The 6,000-nt window shown below is 40.0% G+C and overlaps 1 protein-coding gene across 1 annotated transcript in view; it reads right to left on the reverse strand.

Annotated features, from left to right (window-relative positions):
• Window positions 1-6,000, reverse strand: part of Rnf11 (ring finger protein 11) — a 41,513-nt gene that overhangs the window by 33,845 nt on the left and 1,668 nt on the right. The gene's annotated exons all lie outside the window — the stretch shown is intronic.

A 6,000-nucleotide genomic window follows, 5' to 3' on the forward strand; every position in this document is an offset into this window, starting at 1 on the left:
TCAGAATGCCAACAGCTAAGTAATAAAATGATTAAGATGAATGTTACAAATAAAAACCTGTACTTGACAAATCAGAAGTGGTAAGAAAAAAATGGCAAGAGACAGCATTACTAACAAAGTTGCAGATGATCTGTACCTCAATGAGAAGACAAATTCTTGAAGCTGACCGAGATAAAACTTAACATTTTTTTCTGCCAGTGTTCAAGTCTGACCCAGGACTTTGCCCATCCCATACTAAGCAATTAATCTAACACTGCACTATATCCCCACCCTTTACAGGAACTTTCAAAGTTAAGGAATTTTCTTAGTAAGACCAAGATGTACAAATAAATTGAAGTAATTTCCCCAAAAATGGTAAACAAAATGCTAATATGTTTTTAAAAATCCTGCAGTTATTTGAATTTAATTTTGTAAGATATTAGAAAAACGAGGCATTAGTATTACAGCTCCAAATGCTTAAAAATACTTTATTCCTGATTTTTGAAGGGAGGATGTTACTTTTAATGAATTCTATAGGCTAGTCCAAACATTTTAACCAAAAAAGTAACTTAGGAAAACGGTCACAACTCAAAACATACTGTAAAGTACTGTTTTCTTGTTTGTGAAAGTTCCTTAAAACACGATCTGATAAACTCTCCTTCCTTTTTTATATTTTACAAATAAGTGGCACAGCCAGAATTTGACCCTAGGTTCATCTGAGTCCAAAACCAAAACTATACTTGCACTCACTGCTCTATTAATAACTTACTTTCCTATTTTAAACTTTCAAATATATTAAAAAGAATAGGGCATAAGAAGATTGGTAAATCTCAAACTATAGATGTTCTTCAATTTAAGATGGGGCTAATCCCGGCAAACCTATCATAAGTTGCAAATATCCTAAATTGAAAACGCATTTAGTATAGCCAACCTAGCAAACAGAGCTTAGCAACACAGCACCCTGGGCGTGTGCCGGTTGTTTATCCTGTGGTGGAGTGGCTGACAGGAAGCTGAGGCTTGCGCTGCTCCCTGCCTAGCTTTATAAAAAATGATAATCCTGTATCACTAGCCCAGGAAATGATCAAAATTCAAAAAAGCATTGAGGTGAACCATCACAAGAGACCATCTATATTTAACTACCATAAAACTGAAAGACCCCAATCTTTGTACATATTCAGACACAATACTAGAAAGTGGTTTGCTGTTCAATGAATATCAGACTCTTTTAACAAAGTACCACCCTCAAATTAGCACACGACAAATGGGCCTCTCCTCTTGTATTTTAGAGCTAGGCTGATGATCTGGCCCCCTTGTCTGATGACTTTCATGTCCCAGCCTTTCAGGACTTATCCTCCCTCTCACTACCATTTCAACATTGCCTTAGATGGGCAGATTTCAGATTTCCTTCCTACTCCTTCTAAACATTCAGGAAGTAGAGTTGAATAAAGGTGTCTCAAATCTTTAATCCTACTTTCTAATTTAAGAACTGTCTTAATCTCCCCACCCCTGCAACACATTCCTACCCAATCTCTGCCCAGTATTTTAAGAACAAACATTCAAATACATTTCCATAAAATAAATATCTTGGGGCAATATACATGCAGGATTTAAAAATTTTTTTTCAAATAAAGTTTACCAGGTTGCCCAGGTTGGCCTGAAACTCATGATCTTCCAGCCTCAGTCTGCAGTAGCTGGGATTACGGGCATGTACCACTATGTCCAGCACTAATTATTTTACATAAGTCATATTTAATATTAATTGGCATTTGATTTTTTAAAGAATATGCGTAATTCCTGTAAAATACAACTGCATCTACTTGAAAACATATTAATTCATTTATAAGAAATCCATTCATTTTATTGAGGCCCTAATGTCTCAAGCACTATTTTATATTGTAAGTACTTAGAAACAACTTTTTTCGCATTGGGGTTGTAATCCAGGGTTGCTCTACTACTAAACTAGATCCCCAGCCTATTTTCTAGTTTTTATTTTGAGAGCTTCAATAAATTGCCCAAACTGGCCTGGAAGTTGCGATCCGCCTGCCTCAGCCTCCCTAGCATATACAATTACAAGTGTGCACCATCATACCCTTACTAGGAAACAACTTCTAAAAATTCTTTCCTCCTTTCCAAGTAGTAGCAGACAGATAATAAACATAAGACACTGTTGGTTGGGGTGTGGTGGCACATGTTTATTTATAATCCTAGTATTTGGTTGGCTGAAGTGGTAAAAAGGTTCAACCCCTAGCATCATACCCTCCAAAAAGAAAAATTTCCCCCAGACCTGCAAAAGACAAAAACATAAGGAAGCCAGGTGTGGTGGTACATGCCTGTAATCCCAGTACTCGGGAGGCTGAGGCAGGAGGACTGTTGTGAGTTTGAGACCAGCCTGGGCTACAAAGTGAGCTCAGGGCCAGCCTGAACTGCGTATCGAGACCCTGTCTCAAAAAGAAGAAAAAAAAAAAAACCACAAGGAAAAACAAATGCCCAAGAAACAGACTTGAAGGAGGTGAGGGAGTCACTTAGCCATGGTGACACCTGAGTACTCCAGGCACAGCAACAAACAGTGCAAAAGGCCTGGAGTATTTAAGAACAGCAAGGAGGCCAGTAAAGCCGGAAGGAAGCCAGCAAGAATAATTGGTAATTTTGACAAATGTCTACAAAAGGAACACAGATTATGTGGGGTTTATGGGACACTGTAAGGAATTGTTTCCTTTCATTAAACAGGGACCCACAAAAGGTTAACTGAGTGTCATGATGTGTTTTACCATCATCACTAGCTGCTGTATTGAGATCAAGCTATAGGTAGGGAGAAGTAAAAGCAGGGTGACCAGTTGAGAGGCTACTAAAGAAACACAGTAAAGAAATATGTAGTACCTCCTACAAACGTTGATCATATTTGTACAGGGCTTGTTTACTTTGATTATTTTTTGTTTTCCTGGTACTGGAGATTGAACCCAGGGCCTTGTACATGCTAAATATACAACCTACCTTTAAGTTACACCCTTAGCCCAGGACTGACTTTTAAGCAAAACAGAAACAATTCTATCAGATCTTGCTAACAGAAAATAACTGGAATTGTGTTTTACAGAGCGTGTGGCATGCACGTTCATTGTACAATACAAACACAAAAGCTATCTTTTAACTACTCACTACAAAAGTGTTCTTTTACCTTTGAAAACCAACTACTTCCTGTTCAAAGTCCTATTCTAGCTCTCTATTCTTTAAAGAAGTGAGCTAATATTACTGTGGCTCTGTTAATTATACACTATTTCTTGAAAAAGTTACTTTCGTCAACTAAAAATAATACAATCATTTACCTTGGACTGGTGCTTTTCTGATCATCTAAAAAAGTACTCCTCAAATCTGATTTCCTAGTGGAAACAATATTCTTTCTATAAAAACTTCCTTTTAGCTGGGTGTGGTGGTACATGCCTGTAATCCCAGCACTAGGCAGGCTGAGGCAGGAGGATCATTAGTTCGAGACCAGCCTGGGCTACAAAGTGAGCTCAAGGCCAGACTGAATTGCATATCGAGACCCTGTCTCAGAAAGATAGAAAAAAAGTTTCTTTTTAGCCAGGTGTGGTGGCACACATCTGTAAGCCCAGTACTTGGGAGGCTGAGGCAGGAGGATCACTGTGAGTTTGAGGCCAGCCTAGACTAGAAAGTGAATTCAAGGCACACTGAACTGCACAGTGAAACCCCATCTCAAAAAGACAAAAAGAGGGGCTGGGGATTTAGCTCAGCGGCAAAGGGCCTGCCTGGCAAGCGCAAGGTCGTGAGTTCAGTTCCCGGTACCGGAGAAAAACCAAAAAAAAAAAAAAGACAAAAAAAGGGGGGGGTCCTTTTTATGTTCTCATCTCTTAAAGTAACTATTTTATTAAAATTTATACTAAATTTGCCTCTCATTAACTGGGTCATGCTCCTTAGGAAGCAGCAACCACAAAAAAATTCCCACTGTCAAAAATAACACATTCCACAAAAGTGCTCACAGAACCAAAACATGCTTACTATAATCTTGTCCTTTTGCAAAGAGCAAATACAGTTCCCATAATCTAGTTTTCTTTAACATAATGATTATCATAAGAATAAGAAAGACATTTGCCTGAAAGGGCTAAGGAGCAAAGATCTTGAAATAAAAAATTTGTTCCTCTAAAAAATTTGCTCATCAACTTAAGCACATTTTTGTTTAGTTTACATGGGAGTGAGGACAAGTGAAATAGTTAACTTGCTTCACTCAGAAAACTTACTATCCAGATTTGGCATGGAATTAGACTACCCCCGTGACAATTTACATATTCTGCAGAGAAACAGCAATGAAAATATAGTAAGTATAATACTAAATTCAAATTAATTCATTGAGGGCCGGGGATATGGCTCAGTGGCACAAGCGCCTGCCTGGCAAGCACCAAGTCCTGAGTTCGATTCCTGATACGGGAAAAAAAAAACAAACCACAAATTAATTCATTGAACATTTAGGTGTTTTTACGTGTCAGAAATCACATGAATCAGTGCAAAGGATGACCTCTGAAAACCGTGCTCCTATTCACTACCCCTGTTATTGACTACCTACTATGAGCCATATGCTGGGGATACAAAAGCAGCTGTACATGGGAGGAAGAAAACACTTCAGGAATGAGACATACTTGGGAGGCTGAGGAGACTGCTGAGAGTTCGAGGCCAGCATAGGCTCCACAATGGGTTCATGGCCAGCCTGAATTGCACAGTGACATCTGGTCTCAAAAAAAGAAAAAAGGAAGGAAGAAAGAATGAGACACATCTGATTAAAGATATTGAAGTGTTAAAGGTACTGCTTATGTAACTGGAGAGGGACACATCCAGGAATTCAAGGTGGAAGAGTAGTGTTAGTACTTCAGACACATGCAAGAGCTGAGTCTTTAAAGAGGATTAGATGTTCACCTGGCTGACCTTGGGGGAAGGGCTCCAAGCTGAAAGCACCTGGAGCTAAGGCAGATGTGTGAACAGCCTGATGTATCTGACAGGCCTGGAATACAGAGTATGAGAGCAGCCATGAAGGTTCCTGCACGCCACAATTAACACTGGATGGACTTGACTGGTATATGTGACAGAAACTTGAAGGATTTTACTCAGAAAACCAGCCTATGTAATCAAGTTTTTCTGGTGTGATGAAACACTGGTTTACACAGGAATGACAAAAGAAAACACTACATAATGATGTCATCATATGAAACAACAAAGGAAACTAAACTCCCTTCAGGAAAAAAATTAAGTAGTTATTTAAGCATTTCTGGAAAAAGTTTTTTATTATCAGTTAAAACTGAAAAAACAGGAAAGGTTTTTACATGTATCGTGGCTTATGGCATCTACCTCTACAAGGACGCTGAGTTTTCAAGACGTCTTTGCTCTTACTAATTCTGTAACACATCTGGGGCCGCTGGTTGTACAAAGAGCAACTGAACCCTATTCGACAGACTCTTTGATAAAAAGTGCGAAGGATTTCCCAAGCAGCAGACAGCATTTCCCAAGTCAGGTTGAGAGGTTTCCAAAGTTCAAAATAATTAAGTTTTAAATCAGCTCTTTTAAAAGGTGTGTCACAGGGGTGGAGCAAAAGGAGGAGGAGCTAAAAATCAATATATACATACATAAACAAGTAACTTGACGTCGCTGGAACTAAAATCTCCACTTGGAGATCTGCCTCCCAAGAAGAGGGAGAAATGAACAACTACCACACCGGTTAATAAGAGGCGAGAGTGAGGAAGACACGCACAGGAAAGTATAAGTGGGGGGTTGGCCACCTACCCCGAACCCATAATCCAACTGGTGATGCGGTGAGGAAAGCACAGGATTCAGACAAAAAGGCAGGAAAATAATGTCACTCCCGAACTCCGCATGTGCACAGCAGGCGGACACGGGTCAGGACAGCACGATCACCCCGGTTCCCTGAACTCAAGGACGGAGCACCCTGCCCACACGGCGTCCGAGGAGGGGCAGGCGCACCCCGACTCCGGGACCCGGGCCCCGCCGCCCGGAGCTCGGCGC

Source organism: Chinchilla lanigera, unplaced genomic scaffold, assembly GCF_000276665.1.
Source record: "Chinchilla lanigera isolate Chin_1 unplaced genomic scaffold, ChiLan1.0 scaffold00063, whole genome shotgun sequence".
In the NCBI taxonomy this organism is placed as follows: domain Eukaryota; kingdom Metazoa; phylum Chordata; class Mammalia; order Rodentia; family Chinchillidae; genus Chinchilla; species Chinchilla lanigera.